This window comes from Pezoporus wallicus, unplaced genomic scaffold, assembly GCF_028554395.1.
Source record: "Pezoporus wallicus isolate ANWC-B61680 ecotype Strahan unplaced genomic scaffold, APGP_CSIRO_Pwel_v1 contig_2012, whole genome shotgun sequence".
In the NCBI taxonomy this organism is placed as follows: domain Eukaryota; kingdom Metazoa; phylum Chordata; class Aves; order Psittaciformes; family Psittacidae; genus Pezoporus; species Pezoporus wallicus.
In genome coordinates, this window is record NW_026639840.1 from 4,887,827 (window position 1) to 4,899,796 (window position 11,970).

The 11,970-nt window shown below is 36.6% G+C and overlaps 1 long non-coding RNA gene across 1 annotated transcript; it reads left to right on the forward strand.

Moving 5' to 3' along the window:
- The first annotated feature begins 1,225 nt into the window (after nucleotides 1-1,225).
- On the forward strand, nucleotides 1,226-10,988 carry LOC130602988 (uncharacterized). The gene is made up of 3 exons (XR_008973035.1): nucleotides 1,226-1,661; nucleotides 9,846-9,918; nucleotides 10,729-10,988. It is a non-coding gene; the product is annotated as an uncharacterized LOC130602988 (long non-coding RNA).
- The last annotated feature ends 982 nt before the right edge of the window (nucleotides 10,989-11,970 follow it).

Consider the following 11,970-nt stretch of genomic DNA (forward strand, 5'->3'; position numbering starts at 1 on the left):
TCAGGAGTGAAAACTTACATTTCAAATTCTAACATAGCAAAAGAGTAAGTTTTGAAAAAATGATCCAGTGTCTAGAGAATGGTATTGGGATTTGAAGTGTCCACATGTCCCTTCTGAATTTAGTCACACTATCACAGGCTGTGATCTTGGGAGAAGATGTTGCAGTCTCTTTCAGATGAAAAGGCAGGGGTATTTTGCTTTCATACCTTACCTGAGTCAAGCCAATATTGTGTTTCAGATAATTTTCTCACTGACTAAATAAGGACTACATTAGTTCCTGTCTCATGTGCAGGGTGGTCAACTCAGTAATGGTTAAGAGATTGTATTAGTGATTTTGTTGTTTCAAAAAAGCTGAAGTCAGTGTGTAGAAGAGCTGTGAAATACAAAAATATTGTTCAAGTCATTGACACAATGAAGGTCAGCACATTGCAAGCTGTCAGACATGCCAAGTGTAATATTTTGACAGAGCAGATTGACATTGACAAAATCTCTGAATGGGTTTTTGCTTAGGAGTTCATAAAAGATAATGGTGGGAAACAGATGTCAGAAGCATATAGATTTTTCTGAGAAGGGAAGAAGAAATATTAAGAGAAATGAAGATTACTTGAGAACAGGTGATCATGAAATTTAGAATGTCTGCAGGCTGACAGCCATAGGAACAGATGGAAATAGAATTCAGACTGAAGTAGAAAGGAAATAAAGTAAAAAAGCAGAAGGTCTTAGAGTTTAGTGCACATATGATCCTCTGTACTATACATATGTAGGTGTGAATACAAAAATAAAAGGAAAAACCAAGCCCTACACATGCAAAGGAACGTGTGGATTAAAATGTTACAGAACTCTATAATGTTCAAGTCAATTAGCCCAATTCTTGCTTGTTTTTCAGATTTCTAAGTGGAGATAAAGCCTTACTCTACTGATGTGGTCCAGAATAAATTACTTCCAAAAGGGAGAACAATGGAGCAATAAAAAAATCCAACACAGTGTCAATACGAGTGAGATTTGCATAATTAGAATTTTGTACAGCATCTAGCTCTATGATCCAAGTTCTCTTGAGCTGCACAGTTACATTGGAGTGATGAAGAAAGGAAGTTAAATGATGTGACTAAGACGAATGAGGAAGGGAGAGGGTTGCCATGTCCCTTGTAGTTATGGTCGTGTGGATATGAAACATTCACAGTTTCCACTGATATTCCTGTATTTGTGGAACTGCTATGGAAGAAGAGAGCTGAAGTACATAAGCCATCAAAAAGACTTACATTGCTGTAACATTCTGATTTTCCATGAGAAAGTCTCCCAGCCCAGTTAAAACAGCAGAAGTTTTAGGATATCAGTAAGCCCTCCAGAGCTAGGTGCCTAACTGCCTCTGAATCTGTAAGCATAGCAGGGTAAGACTAATAGGCTCTTCCTGGTATTACAAAGGCATTTGGAGGTTACATTCATTAAAGGCTGAAAGGTGCGGGGGTATAATCAGGCAATGAGAGCTATGTGGGCCCTTTTCTTAGATTGTTGCCACCTGGGAGTTAAGAGAGAAACTCAGAATCCTCTGATTTCCCCTGGCCTGTTTGAGTGAGTTTGCAGGTCTCGGTTAAAACTCAAGAGCATAGTATTTAAAAAACCTTGTCATAATAGGCAGACTTGATGGAAGACTCAACAGAAAAGTAAGGATTCTTGTTTCTCTCTTTAAAAAAACCTACTTTTTCTGCTCTGCTAGAAGTGTGCTAAACTGGAATTCTGTGAGCAGATTTCATTTCATTAATCCAGTATAAAAATGTCAATGTGTTAGCTGATTTTATGTGTGTCTCTAAAGTCCTTCCTCCCATTGTCCTTCTCAAATCTGTGAGTCTGTGTTAGCCCAATATGACTAATCCTATGTAGGTCAATGGTATTTCAACCAGTTTTTCTCAACATGGGCACATGGATAATTTATATTGTCACAGAAAACAAGTTTTGTTATCCTCCAACAGAGGCGCAGGAAAATTGTGAGGACACAGCTTTGGATATGTCTGCAATATTCAGGTTAACCTATTAATAAAAACTGTTTAGGCTAGCATGCTGCCTTTGTGTGTCTAGCAGAGTGTGATATTCAATACCAGTTACTGGCAGATATGATCAAATTGCAGGTTTTTGTTAGTGACTGCCTCTTTCACATGGACCCTTTCCTATTCTACTTGTTTCTCATGACTACATCTGCTTACTGAAAGTAGTCCTTTATAACTTTGCATTTCATTTAAAACAATCTTCTTGGAGGTCTGTGTGTTCTCTGCATAGGGCAGGACTGAAGACAAACACATCCTGAGTACCCTGTTTTCTTGTATTTAATATCACAGTGATGTGTGACGAGTATATTGTTGAATTATTTGTATGTGGATATTATAGACTTAATAGAGCTAATTACAAACATGGAGAATGAGAAAAAGTTTAATGTGAATGTCTTTTGTGATTTGCAATTGTGAAGCAGTATTTCATGGTACTATGGTTATGAGGATCACCTGAAAGCTTAGGAACAATTCTGTGGTAACAGCTGTCATGCTTATTTTAAATTACAATTAAATTTGTCCATTCCATCATAGGATTTAGTGTGTCTATGTGGACAGCTGTTTAAAGAAGTAGCATAGCATCATTTGAACTACAGAAGTGTGTTTTCTACTTAGGAAACTGCTTCAATTTGTTATTTCACATTCTCATTATTGTGAGATGGAAATGGAGGTTTTTCTTACTATTATTAAGTACTTTCCTACCTTAAGAGTTGCAAGACAAACTGCTTCTATGAATGAATTTGAGAGACACATATCAGTTATAGCAAGTATTTACAATGCAAGGTAGACAATAACCGTTTTTTCCTGTAGTAAGGGAAACATCATTGAATGAGGTATGGGAGTTCATCAGATTGCTGCAGTTCTGTGCTTTGGTGTAAAGTGTGGTAAGTGGTATAAGTTTCAGAGCCAGGGTGTTCAACACTGTGGTCAAATAGTACAATAAATATAGAGGAATATAATTTGCATCTAACATCTTTCAGCATAAGCTTGGCAAATGTAATTCTCGCCCCTAGGGAATGGTGTGCTCAGAGAGACTTTTAAAGCACCTAGCAAAACATCTATATTTTTATTTCTATAGACTTGACAGTGGTGGTGCTTTGCTGTACATATTCTCATGGGTTTCTCACTGTATTTCTTATTATCTCAGTATTCTATGATTGTTCCTTATCAGAGGAGGAAAGAGAGACACATCGTTTTTTAGCAGGGCTTTTAGGGAAAAGGATAATGACAGCACTAACTTCCTGTACATGGAGTAGTATAACTTTTCTTGGCTTTTCTAAAAATTTACAGTCCATTTTCTACAGGTATCTTTAAAGTAGCTAGAGAATAAAAAGAGGATTTCCAGGGGGAATTTGAAGGGCATACGTGCTTCTGTTCTGTATTGTATTGTTCAGTGTTTCTGCTCTGATTTCTGGTATGTGGTACTCTGAATTGACTGCTGCCTAAACTTCTTTTTTAACAAAGAATGACTACAGTCATACCCACCAATGTAAGATGCTGCTCACTAATGGTCTAATCCATTAAAATATCCTTCTCTGTATAGTTGCTGACAATCCAGATAAAGAAATCTCTATCTTTAGCCTCCCACAAGCTACGGTGTCAGACTGCTGCCTCTATTCCCTACCTTCTAGTTTTCTCATCTTATTTTTCTGATTGCTCTCCATCCCAATTTTGTAAAAGTAATAGGTTAAAAAATCTTAAATGCTAACTTTTCTTCCTTTTCTTATTTGTTTTGTATAATCCTTATTATATTATAAAATGATGTTAGGCAGAAAGCATATGAGCAGAGGTGAGTGGACAGCAATCTTCATAAGATGCAAAGGCTAGCAGGGTGAAGAAATTGATAACTAGATTAACCACACATCAGATCAATTATTTGACTGTATTGTAACCGTTGTTTGTTATAATTTAGGTACCCTCTACTGTCTGTTATGATTCCAGCCCACCTCTCACTGCTCTTTTGGCAGTCGTAGCTCTGGTTTCTGGATAGAAACCCACGTAGCAGATGATGATTGGAATAGGGATGAAAAGCAAAAGGGATGGAGGAGTGAGCAAGAGGGGAGAAAGAGGTCTGAGGGAGAGAATGAATCACGCTGATTCAAGTGAAGGAGGACAAACAAGGAGGATGAAACAGCAGGGAGAGAAACCACATGAAGTCTTTAACCTGTAATGAATCAGTTATTCCACACCATGGAAAATACCAGAAATGTCATTACATTGCTATGCAAGTCAAAATGTCTTTCAGAGATTGCTCTGGGGGGAGAGGAAGAAGTCCACCGTGATCTAAGAGTAATGTGATTTCATGCAACTACTTGCGTGTCAGCTTAATTTAAGGTAAATGCCTCTCAAAGTACTGGAGAAAACTACCTAATGAAATTAAAATATTTTTTTGTGAATACTGGAAGAGGAATACATTCTAAAACTTAGCTGTAATTGAGGAATAAATCTCTCAGTGCCTCGCATGTTAATATGCAGGCAGTTTAATTAAAACTATATAAATTTTTTTTTGAGATTTCAAGGTGGATTATGGGTATTGCACCAAAATAAGGGTTCTTAATATCTTGTTTGGATATCCAAAATTCAATTACTATTGGCATTCATTAGAAAAATAATGAAAACAAAGCAGAAAGAACTTAGATCTTTAAAAATTAAGAGATAACCATTAGAATCCTTTTGTAATATTCACATTATTCAGTTTTTTGAAAATGCTTGCCAATATATTTTTCTAGCTAAGGATATTCATAAAAGATTAGAAGAGAGAAATGAGCACATTAAAAGTATCTCTCTATATAAATGAAGAGATGTATGTATAATATATACTGTGTAATATGTATAATTATCTATAATAATACATATAATATACATATACAAATACCAGTCCTTCTAAGATATTGCCGAACTGTACATGACCCATGATAATACTGGGAGGATGTTACAGAATTGTTACAAGAAAGACGTATACCTCCTGTAGCAAAATGGTTAAAGAAGGTGGTTTACTGGAAAATGGTAGTCTACAATCCTGTTATAGTGCAGTAGACGGAAGCACATAGGCATTTCAATACAAAGCAGTGAAATGGTGATTTATCTGATAAAACATGCATGTAAATTTTCAGGTACTGAAAAATACCATTTCTGACACAGTTTTGTCTGCGTATGTATGAGGCATGGTTGTTTTTTTTTCTTACTTGAAAGTTGTAAAAGATTTACAGCTATTGCTAACACACAAGGCATGATGATAGCCTGAATTACCCTAGGTAAAGATAATGTACAATTTATTGATTTTTTTTTTTTATCTTTTTTATTTAGGGAAAGAGCAGTGCTAGACTACAGAAATTACATACAACATTTTCTAGACACTGAGATTTTGTTTACCAATATCTCTTCATTCACTTAAAAAGCCCCCCAAAACCAAAACACAACAAAAACCCCAAACACCTCAAAATCCTTCACTCTAAATTCATAAGTAAAACCTTCAAGAAAACATGTTCAGTGATGGCTTTCTCACCCTGCAGTGTTTCTGAATAAAGTTTTCATTTTTCTGTGCTGTCTGTCCTTCTGTGATATTTATGGAATTTGTGTGGAATATGGTATGGAAGATGATTGGGTAAATGGCTGATAATAAGTTCTCTTTTACTTTCTTTTTTTTTTCTTCCTCCAAAAATGGGAAGAGTGATTTTTGCAATGAATATTACAAAATATTCAGTAAATAACATTTTATTATTATTTTTATTTTATTATTATTATTTTGAATCTAATTTTTTGGAGAAAGATTTTCAGTTAATTTTTTAAGAACTGCATATAACAGAAGGCTTGCCCAAAAGTTCCATAGGAATTTAAATACATTATAAGATCAAGTTCTTATTCCCAGTTTTTCTATGGATTTTCAAAGAAATGAAACTAATCTATACTCTGCCAACTGCCTAAGAGATAAACTAATTCCCATAGGTTATGAGCATTTGGCTTTGCTTTTCTTGTATCTATTGGAACTGCCATGCAAGTCACCTACAATTTTAATCCACATCTGTATACATATTTCATCTTTCATTTATGAAATGCATTCTGTTGTGTCATGAGAACCAAGTTAATACTGCTGTTATAGCCCATAACCACTTCTCAAGAATAAAATATCTTGAATAAGTATAAACAAGGGTAATAGCCTCTTGGGATGTTTGGGTTATATTGCAAGTGAAATGCTATAATGCAATTCCTGTCTATTGTAGCTACTGGTTTCACTATTCAGTCTCAGTGTGTGTGGTAATGCATGCTTTATATAGTTAAATAATAGGACATAGTATTAAAAAGTACGTTTATGGTGGTGAGCTAACACATAGTTGTGCTGATCTTTTAGTTTAGGATCTATCTCTGTTCTAAAATTTTGGGACAGATTTCTGCAGCTGTTTAGTCTTGAAAGATGTAAATACCCCTCTAGCAACATTCTCCAAAGCTTATATATGTCTAACTACCTCATTGAGCATTGGGCATGTTTTTATTCTACTTACCAGCTCTGTAAACTGTCAGGTATGCATCTAGTTTTAATTGTCACCTAAATGCTTTTCAGTGGCAAATATGCATTGAATTTAAAGAAAAAGAAAAAAAAAATTAATGCCTGTACTGGAAAATAGATGCAATATGAATTTCACGGGTGTGAAGCATACACAGATTTGTTTGATATCGGTGGCAGCTGAGGTTCCTCAGCATCTCTAAAAATGAAGCAAAAGAACAGTTACCATGGAAATAATATTTTTGTAAGTGCTAACTTAGGTGGAAGACAGGTCAAGATAAAATGTTTCAGAAAAAGAAGATATTTTTCCTTTCTGGAATATTTTCTTTTTAAGTCAATTTCAGGCCTAGTTTAATCCTTTTGTGTAGTTTGAGTTGGAAAAGAAACTATTTGCACTAATCACAATTAGTCCGTATGTCCAGGTAGTGTTCAGTCTAGTCTGGAAGCGCACCTATTTTAAAAGCAAATGGTACATGTAGTTTCTTAGTTAAAGATAAGATATCACGAAATTAACTAGAAATGCAAAATTGAAGGAATATACACTGTAAATGGTGATGTTGAGCTGCATTTCTAATTAATTGTGGTTTTATATATACACAGATAAAACATCATTCTAAATTGTGTAGAGCATCATATTTGCATGAAATGTTGCGAATACTTTTTATAGAGGTGTAAATTGCTGAGAGTGAAAATGGGAAAAAACCCCCACATAATCTAAAATCTTGGTAACACGGAATACTGATATTACTGTTACTTTGTTATTTCAGTTATGTTTGTGTTCTGTATTTGTTAAAGGGGAAAAAAAAAGTCATGTGAACCATATTAAAGAATTATTTGTTAGGTGTGTATCTCAGGCTTTGTCTTTATCAGCTGATAGAGCAGATGACAGAGGTATTCCTTCGTACAGGAGGCACCTAGAGACTCATGTCCAATTTGCAGTCAGTGAGACTGTAAAGTAACTGCTGTCCAGCCCTCCTGTGAGCTGTGTCTGCCAGAAGCACTTCCTTTTGCTTTCCTTAGACTGCTGAGTGTCAAGGGTTACATTAGCATTTTAGATTTAATCTGTTAGTACAACCCAGTGTTGAATTACAGTCTACTCTAGAATTTAAGCTGTTTTGGCAAGAACGGCCTGTAAATTACAAAGCTGTTGTCACTAACAGTGAGAACATTTCTAGGATGGCCAACTAAGTATAGAAAGTCCCATTTCTGTTGGCTTTTTTTTTTTCCCTCCCAAACTAGTAAGCTCTATTTTGAGTAAGCTTATGATAGCATCGCAGAGGATGTGCCTTGATTTCTTCAGTAGCTGGGCTTCTGTTTAGAGAGGTTTCAACCTGGTTGAGTTGACAGTACTGCTAGTTCAGCTTGCTTGCTTGCAGCAGAGTCCGTAAATAATCCAGCAAGTTCCCTGATGATGAAATGGAGTCAGAGTCAAGCTGTAGGCAGTATGAGCCATCAGGAGGTTTGAGGTTGATTAGAAAGCAACCCACAAGGTGAATGTGAAATGATGAATGTACCAATAACACATCTGTATTGCAGGAAGGAAGTACAAGGTGGAGTTTACTTCCCTTACATCCCCATTTTGCAATCTTATTTTCTTACTAAGGTAACTCGCTAGTTTGTTACTTCCCTTACATCCCCATTTTGCAATCTTATTTTCTTACTAAGGTAACTCGCTAGTTTGTGAGAGCTTGCAAGGGAACTAGGACACTTGTAGTTATGGGTGACAACAGGGGTCAGCCAGGAATCTGGAATGTGCTAGGTACTGCAAAATTGTCAATAGAGATTCATATACAAAATACCAGAGAGATCCAAGAGCATCAAACAGTACAGGAATACAGATTTGGAGACTCCTTTCTTTTACAAGGAACGACATGGAACTGACAAGGGGTCCAAGTTACTACCAGGGAAGTTCCAGTTGTTCAGAAGAGGAGATTTTTTTCACAATGAGAAAAATCATTGTATTATCTTCCCAAGGAAGTGGTGGATTCTTTAGTGTCGGCTGGACAGCATTCTGGGACATCTGTCCAAGACAATGCTTTGCCAAGAAAGGCTGGATCAGATGATTCTTGAGGTCCCTTTCAACTTGGTATTATATGATTCTGTGATGCACCATTTTCATGAAATCAGTTCCTTGTTCTTTGAGCAACTTGCTTCTGCCATCAGCCAGCTTCCTAGAACTTGGCAGCTCAGCATGCAGCAGGCAGGTATGGGCTTCTTCCAGGATTTACTTATACCACGAGATTAATCCCACATGTTGTGAGAAGGAAGACAAGGATGCATCTTGTTGCATACACATTGTGGTGTGTTCTTCACCCATAATAAGGAGCTAAAACTTTTAGCCTTTATTTGCTTACCCTGTCAGGATAGCCTATTTGGGCAGATGCAGAGGAGACCAGTGGAAACTTCAACTCCTGTTAATAGAGATGGAGTCCCATTCCTCAAACACTCCTCATGCAAACTCATGATTGTAAAAGGAAGGTGCCAAATTCTTCCCTTCTCTCCAGCTGACCCCAAAATCTGCCACTTTCTTTCTTTTCATTAGGCTTTTTGAGGTTCCTTTGTCACTTGCAGGAAAAGCCATTTGAATAATGTTTTACAATGCATCTATTAATCAGCTCCCTTTTCTTTCATAAAGAGGAGTAAACATGACTGAAAATGGATTCAGCTTGCATCTTAAAGAGCAAAGGCTTTGAGGGATCCCGCTACTTAGATGCAGCGTACATAATGTGACAGAGAGGTTGCAGTAATTAGTGTTCTCTTTCATTAAATATGTAACTTGGTGAGATTGTTTCCCTTTTCTTAGAAAAAGCTCATAGCCTGTAATGAAGACCATTTTTATGACACAAAATATTTAAATAGTGCTTCAGTAAAGTGGGTGAGGATATCATTCCTGACTGGAATATTTTGCTTTCTTTGAATCATAGAATAGAATTGTAGAATAGTTAGGGTTGGAAAGGAGCTTAAGATCATCAGGGGCAGGGACACCTTACGCTAAATCATATCACCCAAGGCCTCGTCCAACCTGGTCTTGAACACTGCCAGGGATGGAGCATTCACAACCTCCCTGGGCAACCCATTACAGTGCCTCACCACCCTAACAGGAAAGAATTTCCTCCTTATATCCAATCAAAACTTCCCCTGTTTAAGTTTTAACCCGTTACCCTTTGTCCTATCACTACAGTCCCTAATGAAGAGTCCCTCTCCAGCATCCCTATAGGCCCCCTTCAAATACTGGAAGGCTGCTATGAGGTCTCCACACAGCCTTCTCTTCTCCAGGCTGAACAGCCCCAACTTCCTCAGCACAGGACAAAACTCCCCAGGCAAAATGGGGAAGTGAGACTGGTAGAAGGCACATGGGAAGCACCAGTTAAGGCACAGGTGTGTGCTCCTGGCTAGTCCTGTTACCTTACCTTAGCATCTGACCCATCCTGATAATGACAGGTTACTCTGTGGACTAAAGAGCGAGCCCTCAGCAGGCACGTGCATATTTGCTCATTGTTGATGGTATTCAGGATCTTTTGGGGTCCTGACTTCTATTACTCTGGCTTACCCACCCCTGCTAGAGCCTATCATATGGATTTAAAATAAGGATGTAGTAGGGAGCATAGTTAGAACAGAGCAGCATTATATGACCAGTTCACCTCAGGGAGGAAGGGGAGAGGATCTGATGGAGCTGTTTATGAAGAGCAGGATTCTTATTTCATGCTGCAAATGTATAAAATAGATTTAGGAGGAAAGGTGGTTAGAGCAGTAAAAAGATTTGGACATCCTGAAACAGACAAAAGACAAGTTTAGAGGAATTAATCTGTGAAAAATAATTAGCTGTTAAGTTCTTAGGAAAATGCTTTTCTCCATCACTTTTATCATTCTCTATTTTGTTTTCAACTGTACCTGTAAGCAACATGCTATTTTTATGCTATAAAGTGCATGTTTCTTCCCAGAACAGTAGCATGAAACTGCCTCTGGAGTAGAAGTACTGTGGCTGTTTCTTAGAAATGAGGCTTCTTTTTCCACTGCTAGTTATTCTGTCGTGTCTAAAATTAATTCTGGCACAGTTCTGATTTATACTCTCTTTTGGAGAGGGGGGTGTGGTAAGCTCAGTTTTGGGTAAATAAGTTGAGTAAAATAAGAATACATCAAATGATAAGCAACACGAAACAGTAACTCTAATTAGTATTTATTTTACAGAGTATTCTATTTAATTGCAACTGGAGAGAAAGGCTGCTTTGCAGCCATAAATTGCAGCCTTCCTCAGTTATCCTGGTACTCTAAGATCTTCAAAAATTGTTCTTTTTGGCTATGAAAATGTTATCAGAATATTTCTGTACTACTTTGTACCTTTAATAAGAGTATTTAAAACAAAAAAATCAACACTATTAATACAAAATAAAAAGTCTTGCGGGACTACAATTAGAGTTTTGCAGTTTTGCTTTCCAATGTGTACTAATGTCTCTTAATCATTGTGTACGGACTTGCTGTTAAGTGCTTAAACTTGGGAATTCCTATGCAGAAAGTCTGTAAGTTTCTGTCATTGTTGCATGTTCTATCATAGTAAAGGCAAAGATTTTCAATTAACAGACATGATTTGCTTTTCTTATAATGCGTTTATCCTTCTATGTAAAGAATTTTAAAGCAGCTTTACCTAGATCGTTCTTCAATCAGTTAATTCAGTAGACGTCTAATTAAAAAATAAAACAAAAACCCAACAAACCGAATTACAAACATAAACACAACCTCAGTTTATGTAGAAACAACGTAAGCAATAGCCTGGGGTTCCTCTGTTAGAGTATAATAGAAATGCCCAGCAGATTTCAGGAGCATAAATTTCAATGGAAGACTCAAGCATATGCAGAGTAACATCTTCAAAATGTATTAAGTAATTCAGTCTTGAAATATAACAAAAATAATGCTTTGATGCAAATCCTGTTGCATTCATGAGATTTTACATAGTCTTTTGAAAACTTGACTTTCATTTGTTTCTGTGTGAAGCAGGAGATTTAAGGTAGAAATTTACCCCAAGTCCAGACTGGGATTCAAATTATCTGCAAGAAACAATTTGTTTGAAGTGGGGGCTCTCCAGTAAATCCAATAAATTAGTATTTTTCTCTCTCTGACTTCCAATGCATTGCAGTAATACTTTATTAGTTTTCAGCAGTTCCCAAGAACTTTCAGTGGATTTTCATTCAGAGTATAAATTATTGTAGCACTTCTGGAATATATAGGGGTGGGCTAAGCTTGTGATATTTAAGAAATTCTGTAGCATTAGAAAAAAATGAAACAACTGCTTTTTCTCTGGCATCTTGTGTTTCCCAGTGTCCAGTACATTAGTCTAGGAAATAATAAGAGCTTTATAGTTGAGGAGTTCATTCTACTATATCGGTCACAGGCACACTGGAATCTTGAATTAAGAGTATCAAAGCATTTGTCAGA